Source organism: Mauremys mutica, chromosome 3, assembly GCF_020497125.1.
Source record: "Mauremys mutica isolate MM-2020 ecotype Southern chromosome 3, ASM2049712v1, whole genome shotgun sequence".
Taxonomy (NCBI): domain Eukaryota; kingdom Metazoa; phylum Chordata; order Testudines; family Geoemydidae; genus Mauremys; species Mauremys mutica.
In genome coordinates this window covers 64,750,797-64,761,777 of record NC_059074.1, presented here as the reverse complement: position 1 = coordinate 64,761,777, position 10,981 = coordinate 64,750,797, and the positions used below count along the sequence as shown (strand labels likewise).

The 10,981-nt window shown below is 45.2% G+C and overlaps 1 protein-coding gene across 1 annotated transcript in view; it reads left to right on the top strand.

Annotated features, from left to right (window-relative positions):
• The first annotated feature begins 9,545 nt into the window (after positions 1–9,545).
• The window catches only part of IBTK (inhibitor of Bruton tyrosine kinase), a 96,157-nt gene continuing 94,721 nt past the window's right edge, over positions 9,546–10,981 (top strand). Inside the window, exon 1 of the mRNA XM_045009840.1 lies at positions 9,546–9,716. The gene's annotated coding sequence lies outside the window, so the exon portion shown is untranslated. The remainder of the gene's footprint in view (positions 9,717–10,981) is intronic.

Here is a 10,981-nt window from a genome sequence, read left to right as displayed (position 1 = left end):
TTCAAGATTTTTGCTGTCATGGAGATCTCAAAATATTATCTTGCCAGTGAAAGTCTTCTGATAAAATGTTTCCTCGTCCTCCCTCCATTGTTTTCCAGATGTTATTTACACTCTAAATCAATATTTTGACAATTATCCTCCCAGGTCATATGGAAAAGACCCAGAATCTACAGTCTTGTCATGGTCACCCCCATCTGTGCATGCACACACAAATAAACTTTGAAAGCTAATTAAACCTCTCTGAACTGAATTTTTCTCTCCAAATGGATGATAAATACACTGGTTTCCTCAGCCTGAAGATTCTCTTTCTTCAGCTTTGTTGTTGAGGGGAGTATCCTTAAGAGTTTAAATTACAGAATTGGTGCAGAAAGAAAAGCTCGTCAGGGGAGAGAATGTTTTTCCTATGAGATAATTAAAAAAACGTGCATTATAAAACTCAAAGTTTTGAGAAGAAAGTGCCCCACATACGTCTCAAACTGAAAAAAGCAGTTCATCTGCTCCAAACTAGGAGACTTATTACTAACCTCAAATACAAATCTGTACAGAGTGCTGTTTGGAATGGCCAATTAAAGTGACAGTAGGGTGACTTATTGGCTTTTCCACTCCATTGTTTATCATTCTTTCTCAAAGGCTTAAAAATAATCTTTTTTTTCCATACTAATTATGTCCTTTTCCATTTGAAAAACAGTGATTTACACACACAGCTCAAATTAACCTGTTTCAGCTGTTTCTGTTTTGTAACAAGTACTGATGTATCACCTTATCACATCAAAATCTCTCTGAACCAAACTATATCATCCTAGTTCTGGGAACAGTATTCATTAGTTAAGTCTTTTGCAAAGAAAGCATAAAACATTGGGCTTTTGTGGGAAACCTACAAACTAGAGGCAATTAAAGTAAGTCTCTAACAATCACGGTAGTACCTTTCCATTAAAAGATTCTAACAACTGTAAATGAGATAAAACTTCTGCATGTAAACAAACTGCCACTAGCTTGTTTGCTGCCACATCTAGATTCCGAGGCACCTAAAACGTATCCCAGCAAGGTCTGAGGTACTTCTTGGTCTCGTTTTTCATCTGGTCTGCTCAGTGCATGGTCTTTATATTCATTCTCCTTTTTGTTATCGCTTACTACAGTGTAACATGCTGTATACCGGGCTGTGAGCAAGTACTGAGGATTCAGTCCAGCTCTTCAAAGAACTGACATGTTTTTTCCTTCTACGTATTACTATTATCCCAAGTCTTACTGTACTCATCCTTAGTGTAAATTGCTTGATTTTTTCACAGCACTACTTGCCTCTCCAAGTGATGACTATCTCAGCTAGTCACTTGAATTCCTCATCATACAAAAAAAGAATTGCTTATGATTGAATTCAGCTGTGCTTTGATCTCCTCACGATGGTCATCAGTGTTCACAGGCCAGCTGCCAACACACCCATAGGAAGGCCACCTCTGAGAAATGTTATTGTCTGAAGCAAAAGAAGTTGATCACTGGGAAAACAGTATAAAAATGAACTCCACAGAGTGTGCATGATTTATACCCGCATGATTTATCCAGGTAAATGACTTCTGGCAAATGTGACCTTTGTGCAGTGGAGTACAGAAGGCAGACCACACGGGCATAGGTGCTGACTTTGTGGGTGCTCTGGGGCTGGAGCACCCATGGGGAAAAATTAGTGGGTGCGCCGCACTCTCTGACAGCCAAGCTCCCCTCACCCCCTGCCCACCTTCTCCTCCTCCTCCCCTGAGCGTGCGCGTCCCCGCTCCTTTGCCTACCTCCCAGCGCTTCCTGCCCGGCTGCCACCAAACAGCTGTTTGGCAGTGTTAGCATGCTCCAGGAGGGAGGGGGAGGAGGTGGGGAAGAGGAGGAGCCGGGGATTTGGGGAAGGAGTTGTTGGTGTCACTAGGCATAAATCTAGGTAACTCAGAAGGATGGCTCTGGGCCTATGTGAACCAAAGTACCTCTATGTGAAGCACTTCTTTTAGCCTTACTAAACTTTTGTAACTTCCCATGCTATGTGCTGACTATTAGCAGCTGCAAGGCCGGTTGGCACTAGATGCAGCCAATACTAGATAAGATAGGCGGACAGCAGATGCTGTAATCAAGGTTATATGCATGAGAAAGTAGCCCCCACGGTGGGAAAGTACAGATAAAAAAAAACAAAACAAGGGGGTATAAATATTGGGACCCCACCTGCATGCGGATGTGCAGGATTTGAGATTGCTATTTCTCCCTTGCACCTTATTTGGGCTCAAATAAACTTGGTTTGCTTCTCCACCCTGGTGTGTTAATTAGTGTGACACACACCGGGCAACGAACCCCACTGTTGCCCCCCTCGGGCCCTCTGGGCCGGCAACAGAGTTGGAATAGGGGCAGGGACTTTGGGGAAGGGGTTGAATGGGGGTGGGGCAAGGGTGGGGCCTCATGGAAGGAGTGAGGTAGGGGCTGGTCTGGGGACGGGGTGGGGGGTGTCAAGCACCCATGGGAAATTGGGGAAGTCGGCGCCTATGTACACAGGCCACATTAGCAGGGTCAGATAACACAGTGGTAAAAATCCTTGTGCTTACACAACTGGTAGCATTGGTAGAGTTGCAAGTGTCAGGTTACTTATACAAATAATATAACACCCCACCCTGGAGCTTATGTGTGAGCTATTGTTTACGTGATTAACATCTTCATCAGCAATTAGCAAGGTTAGATGACAACACAATTGTAAAAACACATGCACCCTGTTTGTTTACACTTTAGCTGCCACTGTTAGTCTCCAATAACTTCAAACAAACAAAACCCAACAAATCTCTTTTTCCGTGGTGGGGTGGGGTGGGGAGGGTCTGACTCGTGATTTTGGATCTTTGAGGTTGGCAATGTGCTGCTTCTCCTCCTGTACATTAAAGCGGGCTCTCCTGGGAGCAGGGTGGCATCTCCCAGTCCCTAGAAAAGTCCTGCCTGTGCCCATGGCACCTGCAGCAATGAAACGTCTGTATGCTACTTATGTGCACTGAGCATGCACAGTTCATTTGAGCATGCTCAGTACATCTGCTGAAGCCACTGCCCTTCACCCTGCCCTTATGGCCGTAGGATTCTGCTGACTGCTTTTGACAGGGGTTAAAAAGGGGCAAAGGGGGTGAATTGGAGCGGGGGGGCGTGGCCAGTGTCTGAGCAGGGGGTGGAAATTTACTGGTCTGGGGATCAAGCAGCTGAAGGCAGCAGTAGGAGAGAGGCTAAAGGGAAAATCAGGAAGGGGAAGGAGGCAGACTTAAGACCAGGAGGGAGGCGCTGGCAGAGGGTGTCAGAGGGCAAAACCCAGCACAGGCAGGAGCACAGGGGGTAACAGTTATCCCAGAGGCACTGAGACACGACTGCTTTGCAAAATAGTTTGTTGGGGGGGGGGCGAGGCTTTTTTATTTGAGCAAACTGTTTTTTTGGTATGTTCACATAAACTGGGCATGCTCAGTAACAATTGCTGAAGCCACTGCCCTTCACCCTGCCCTTATTAGCCATAAAAATCTGCTGACTGCTATTTACAGGGGTTAAAAAGTGGCAAAGGGGGCGAAAACTTTATCTGAATGCATAGAGTCTCTGAGCAGTTTCCCAAGTTGTCTTTTCTGCTGCTGGGTTTCCCTGAATTTTTAATTCTATTTTTTTCTTCTTATTTTTAGAGCAGATGTTTATTCTGTTGGATCATCTGACTTCCACTCTGATTGAATTTCTGGCCTATTGTCAAAACTTTGTTTTGAGTCAATCCACCAGTGGTGTAAATATTGGTGGTCAGACCAATAGTCCGCCTAATCTAGCATCCTGTCTTGTGACAGTGGTCAACGCCAGGTACTTCTAAGGGAATGATCAGACCAGGCAATGACTCAGTGAACCATCCTATTGTCCACTCCCAGCATCTGGCAATCAAAGAATGTTTTAGGGACATGCAGAGCATGGGCCTGCATCCCTGATGATCTTGGCTAATAGCCAATCTATTTATCCTGAGGGACTGATCTAATTCTTTGTTCAACCCATTCATAATTTTTCCTTTTAATATAATGAACACATATCTACAACCTCAAGATAATATGAAGATACACCTATCTCATAGAACTGGAAAGGACCCTGAAAGGTCATCAAGTCCAGCCCCCTGCCTTCACTAGCAGGCCCAAGTACCTATTTTGCCCCAGATCCCTAAGTGGCCCCCTCAAGGATTGAATTTACAACCCTGGGTTTAGCAGGCCAATGCTCAAACCACTGAGCTTACCTCCCCCAAAACCTTTATAACCACAAGAATTCTAAAATCATGAGCTATACACCCTCGAGTCAAGAAATTTTAATAAATAAATGATATTTTTTGTGCCTCTTTGATCCTGAGCCTGTAGGGGGCAGTAAGGCCAGTTCCAGTGCCTCGAGCCTAAACACCTGAATGAATCTTAGTCTGCCCTCATGTGCCCAAACATTTAATATACCTAAGGCCATATCTACAGTTTAAGTGTGGGTTGACTCAAGTTATGTCACCATAGAGTTACTACCGTTACTATGTCACTTTTCTGCATGCCTTCTGGACTCCTTGCCTCAGCAGTCAAGGTACTCACTAGAAGCACTTGTATAGATTCAAAGTGAGGTGCACCATGAATAGATATCCCACTGTTCACCCACTGTATTTTGGGAAGCTTTGGTTTGGCAGTGTATGCTGGGTACCAAACAGGTCAGACTTCTTATAATGCATTGTTAACCATCCACTGAACTAATTTAATGAGGTTACAACAAGGTTTTGCAAAATGGAGTAAGCATTTTCAAATGGGGTTTTAGTTACAATATGGAATCTTATTAAAACAAGTGTAATGAACAATTTAAAATGTTGGGCGGCAAACAGGAGTTACAATGTTAGAACAGTCAAGTTTGGTTTGTTCATTTGATAGTAATTAAAGAAAAGAAACAATTTCATTCTTCAGCTCTACATTGACTGCAAATGATCCTTCAATCCAGAGGTATTGAATGGGTCACACTTTATGTAATTGTTTCAAGACTATATAATTTTTTTGAAACAATCTGAGCTGGTGGTTTCAGCATCTAACAGAATATACCACACATTACAATTAACATTAAACTTATCAGAATAATGAAAAGAATAATTGGGGGCCCATCCTTTAAGAATATCATACCAATGATGTGTTATAATTTGTTCTGCTTGTGCAGATACTCTCTATATTTTAGAGAAATAGCCAAACTGCGTGTCTGAACTTGGGCCTGTGTGATTTCAGTCAGTTGAATAATTTGGTTATTTTTCTTCATTAGTTAGTACAGACTTGTCCAATTGACCCACAAAGAAAAGTTAACCTTTAGAATATTACTGGTATCCAGTGCGTTAGTTCTTTTATCCTCATGAATTGGGAAGTAATGGGTTAAGGTGGGAGTTTTTAACATAGTTTATATTACACATCCATTGCTGTACTGGTGGTTCTTGCCACAAAAGCTCCTCTAATCCAATGGCACTGTAGCGAGGTCGAAACTCACCAGCACCTCCTGTTGGTCGTCTCGGGAATTAGCTCTCCAGCGTACAGATAGCCTCCTACTGGCCAGTGTCTCATCTGCCGTGGGCACCCGTGTCCCTGCCGGACCCTAGTGTCCTTTACCTTGGGGCGCTGCCCCCGCAGTAACCCCTTATTCTGGGTTTCCCCTCCCAGGGGAACCCCCAACCCTCTAAACCCACCTTGCCTCAGTGGCTACTGCCTGTCATCATCTAGCCCCCCACTCACTGGGGAAGACTGCAGTGTAATGGCCACTCATCATTGGCAAGGGGTTATGACCTGCTGCCATTGTAGCTGATTCCTACAGAGAGCAGTCTAACATGCTGATGGTGTGAGAAACTGCTGCCTGTAGGAATTAGCTTCTTCACATTGCAGTGTTACCGGTAGCACATCCCTATAGTTTGCAATTTCATAGACAAGTGTGTGTATGAAACTGCAATCTGTAGGACCATGCTACTCGCAGCAGCGACAGGTCCAACTTTGCTAAAAAAGGTATTTCAAGCAGTCTCACATGTAAAACACACCCTGATAGCATTCTTTAACAGTGTAACAAGCCTACAAGCAGTAGATGTGGTATACCTTGCCTTTAGTAAGGCTTTTGATACTGTCTCCCATGACCTTCTCATAAACAAACTCTGGAAATGAAACCTAGATGGACATAATGATAAATAAGATGGGCATAACAAGTGGGGTTCTCCAGGGATCAGTTCTGGATATGTTTCTATTCAAAATCTTAATGACTGAGATAATGGCATAGAAATATGACAACAGTTTTCAAGCATGTACAAATAAAGTAGGATCTTTTTACTCTAATCAAAATCTTAATGATTAAGATAACAGTTTTCAAGCATTGTCATAAATATAAAGGGAAGGGTAACAACCTTCCTGTATACAGTACTATAAAATCCCTCCTGGCCAGAGGCACAAAATCCTTTTACCTGTAAAGGGTTAAGAAGCTCAGGTAACCTAGCTGGCACCTGACCAAAAGGACAAATAAGGGGACAAGATACTTTCAAATCTGGGTGTGTGTGGTGGGAAGGCTTTGTTTTTGTCTGTTCTTTGTCTGTCTGTTCTGTGTGCTTGCCGGAGACAGATCAAGAAAGCAAGCTATCCAACTCCATTAGTATTAGTAAGTACTAGCGAAGGAATGCGTTAGCTTACTTTTATTTTGGCTTGTGATTTCCTTTGTCTAAGAGGGAGGTTTATACCTGGTTTTGTAACTTTAAGGTTTTGCCTAGAGGGGAGATCCTCTGTGTTCTTGAGTCTTTTGTTATTCTGTAAAGTACTTACCATCCTGATTTTACAGAGGTGATTCTTTTACCTTTTCTTTAATTAAAATTCTTCTTTTAAGAACCGGATTGGTTTTTCATTGTTGTAAGATCCAAGGATTTGGGTCTGTATTCACCTGTACCAATTGGTGAGGATATTATTCTCAAGCCTGCCCAGGAAAAGGGGTGTAGTGGCTTGGGGGGATATCTGGGGAAGGTAGGGCTCCAAGTGGCCCTCCTTAAATGTTTGTTTAAATCACTTGGTGGTGGCAGCGTTACCTAATCCAAGGTACAAGGAAGGATTTGTGCCTTGGGGAGTTTTAAACCTAAGCTGGTAGAAATAAATTCAGAGTGGGGAGGGAACCCTGGCAGAGTGGCGGGATCATTTTGAACCAGAGATCATTTTGAACCAAAAGCCCAGTAGGATTTTTAAAGAACAATTTTTTTTCCTTTTTAGCAGCTTAGAAAGCAGGAGCTCAGGGCAGATAGAGATCTTCTCTCTCTTTGCCTGGAGGCAAAGGTATCAGGTCCTTGTAACAAAGGGATGTTTTTAAGCTGTGAGCAGCTGGAGATTTTTGTCTTCTAACTGAGGGCAGGGTAGTTAACTTTCCACAAGGGAATTCACAAGCAATTTTTTTTTCTTTCTTACTCCCGGGATTAGCTAGGATTACAGAAAGTGAAGTCCAGAAAAAACTGGAATTAGCTAGATTTGAGGCTGAAGAGAAACAAAAAGAACATGATAGACAGATGGCCAGAGAAGAAGCTGCCCACAAGAGGGCTAGGGAGGCCCAGAAGCATGAACTGGAGTTAAAGAGGATAAGGGCTAAGCAGAATGTACCAGACAACCCTAGCAATCCTTCTCCAGGTACCGCTTTCCATCCCAGAAAGTTCCCCACCTACAAGGGAGGCGATGATATAGAGGTCTTCTTAGAAAATTTCGAAAGGGGCTGCCTTGGGTACAACATCTCTACAGACCAGTATATGGTGGAGCTGAGACCGCAGCTCAGTGGACCCTTAGCAGAGGTGGCAGCTGAAATGCCTAAGGAACACATGAACAGCTATGAACTTTTTAAAAACAAGGCCAGAATTAGAATGGGGCTAACACCCAAGCATGCCTGTTGGCGGTTCAGAGCCCTAAGGTGGAAACCAGACATGTCATTTACCTGACACTCCTACCACATTGTGAAAAATTGGGATGCCTGGATATCTGGAGCAAGTGTTAAATCTCTGGAAGAGTTGCCCTTCCTAATGCAAAAGGAGCAGTTCTTAGAGAGTGTTCCTGAGGAAATAGAAAGGTACATCCTAGATGAGAAGCCCAAAACTGTAATTGAGGCGGGGGAGATTGGAGCCAAATGGTGGAGGTGGCAGAAAAGAAAAAAACTAGTAGCAGTTGAAGCGAATATCAGAAGGGGCAACCTGAAACAAAACCCTACCACCGGGGGCAGCCTAAGGCCCTACCTACATCACAAGGAAAACCCCAAACCCCTTATCATCCCACCACACCAGTCTCTAGCAACCCATCTTGCTCCAGTGACCAGTCAGCTGGGCGATGTTTTAAATGTAATGAGCTGGGGCATATAAAGGCCAGCTGCCCCAAGAACCCCAACAGATGCAGTTCATTACACCAGAATCACACCAAAGGACCCCAGGCCCAGATACCCTCAGAGTGAAGGGAAACCATGAGTGGGGGCAGGAAGAAAGTTATTGTGCGGAGGGACACTGGCGCACAAGTGTCAGCTATCCACCAATCCTGTACCAATTGGTGAGGATATTATTCTCAAGCCTGCCCAGGAAAAGGGGTGTAGAGGCTAGGGGGGATATTTGGGGAAGGTAGGGCTCCAAGTGGCCTTCCCTAAATGTTTGTTTAAATCACTTGGTGGTGGCAGTGTTACCTAAGGATTTGTGCCTTGGGGAGTTTTTAACCTAAATTGGTAGAAATAAGCTTAGGGGGTCTTCATGCAGGTCCACACGTCTGTACCCTAAAGTTCAGAGTGGGGAGGGAACCCTGACAAGGATGTTCAAATAAAGTAGCATGTTTTTATAGAAGGTGCTTCTTACAATCTAGACCAGGGGTAGGCAACCTTTGGCACGCGAGCTGATTTTCAGTGGCACTCACACTGCCCGGGTCCTGGCGGCTCTGCATTTTAATTTAATTTTAAATGAAGCTTCTTAAACATTTTTAAAACCTTATATAACTAAAAATTTGTTGAATGTAAAGTAAATATTATAGACTTGTAGAAAGAGACCTCCTAAAAACGTTAAAATGTATTACTGGCACACAAAACCTTAAATCAGAGTGAATAAATGAAGACTCGGCACACCACTTCTGAAAGGTTGCTGACCCCTGATCTACAGGTATCAGTGCTACAGATAGCACATTGCTACACATAGCAATTTCGAATACAGCATAAGAAACTGCTACCTGTAGGCATTTGCTACATCAGGACGCAGCTTAATACAATAGCTGCTTCTAACAAGCTATAGGTAGCGGAAAGTGCTACCGGGGGGCACATTCCTACAGGGAGCACAGCACGGCGGTCAAAGCGCGCTGCCCAGAACGCCGGGCTCTGCACCCCCGCGCCCAGCCCTGCACCGCCACGCGCCCCCAGCCCCGCTGCCCGCCCCCGGCCCCGCGTGCCAGTCACTCCTGGCTCCCGGCTCGAAGGCGCTGGCTAGAGCGGTGGCTACAGTCAGCCAATAGGCGTGCGGGATACACAGCGCTCCCGCCAATCCCGTGCGCTCTTGTTTCGGTGTGGGCACTCAGCAGCCGTTCCCTGTCCTGCCCCCGGCTCTGGGCTGTAGCCGTGGCCGCCGCTTCGCACGAGCGGCCTGAGCCGTCTGGCAGCCTGGCCCCGAGTGGGAGTCACTGAGGATGAGTCCCCGCGCCGCGCAGCGCGCGTCCCGCCGACCCTGTCCGAGCCCTGTCATCTAGCGACTGGTGAGGCGGGGCAGAGTCCTGCCGATGCGGCCGGCGGGGACCGGTTCCCGGGGCGGGCGCGGGGCAGAGAACAAGGCGAGAGGCAGCCAGTGGGCGGAGCTAGCCCGGAGGCGGAGAGGGGGCCCGAGGGGAAAGGGACGCGAACTCCCCCAGGAGACAGAGTCATAGGCGGGTGTGAGGGGACGAGACTCGGGGACGGAGAGCCAGCGGTAGGGAGGGAGGGAGGGAGGGGCGGGAGGAGAGCAGTGCGAGCTCTCCCCTGGCAACCCCCTCGCCACAGGAGCCTGAGAGGGGAGGGGCGTGCCCCGTGTCCCAGACACATACCCCTGCCTGGTACGGACCCTTTGAAACCCCTTAAAGCGACCAGAGAAGGGATCTGGGCAGCTGATCTTATCCCGACAGACAAGCAGCCTTGAAAGTCCTCTTCCTTTCATGGGCTCTCGCGTTATTTATTCTAGACCTTTTGGCAGTGGCCTCCAGTGATGTTGGCTTCAAACCCGGTGTACAGAAACATTCTTGGCGAAGTACCAAAACGATGAAACTTTTTAATAGCGTTCAAAGAACCGGTGACCTTTCTGGCTTGTCGTGGTGCTCCACCACCTTTTCTTTAGTGTGGTCTCACTCCTCTTTCCACTGAGGAGATTGGCATAGCTGCCAGTCTTGATACAAATCACCCACCTTTTAAATAATAATGCATTTCAGATAAAAGTTTCCTAATAACAGATATTTGGCAGCACGTGTACTGAATCTGTTTATGAAATGCGCACTTTAAGTGGTAAATCCACCAAATAATTTTAAATTCAATGAAATGTTGAAAAAAGTATTGTTGGTTCACCAGAATATATTATAAGCTGTGAACATTGTTTGACACATAGAGCTAAATCAAGGATCCAGCATATGGTTCCAGTAGGGGGAAGGTGTGTGTGTTTGAATACACAATATTAAGTCTGAATAATTTTGACCATTTCCAAATGCACCACATGCAACATTCCTTTTTATATTTAAAAGGCTTCAGCATCTGTATTTTATTAGTTCTGACAAATGGATTCAATTTGTGTAAAATGGAGTCATTTCAAGATACTTTGGTAAAGTCAATTAAATAATTGTGTTCCATTTTGATGTTTTATTTTGTTATGAATTAAGTACAGACCTTTCTTTTTACGGTATTCATTAACAGTGATGAGATTAACAGCGTGACTAATGAACATTGAACAAGTGGGCTAGAGCTGCTGGATTTCTTTCCCTCCTCCCTCCCTTCTGCAGCA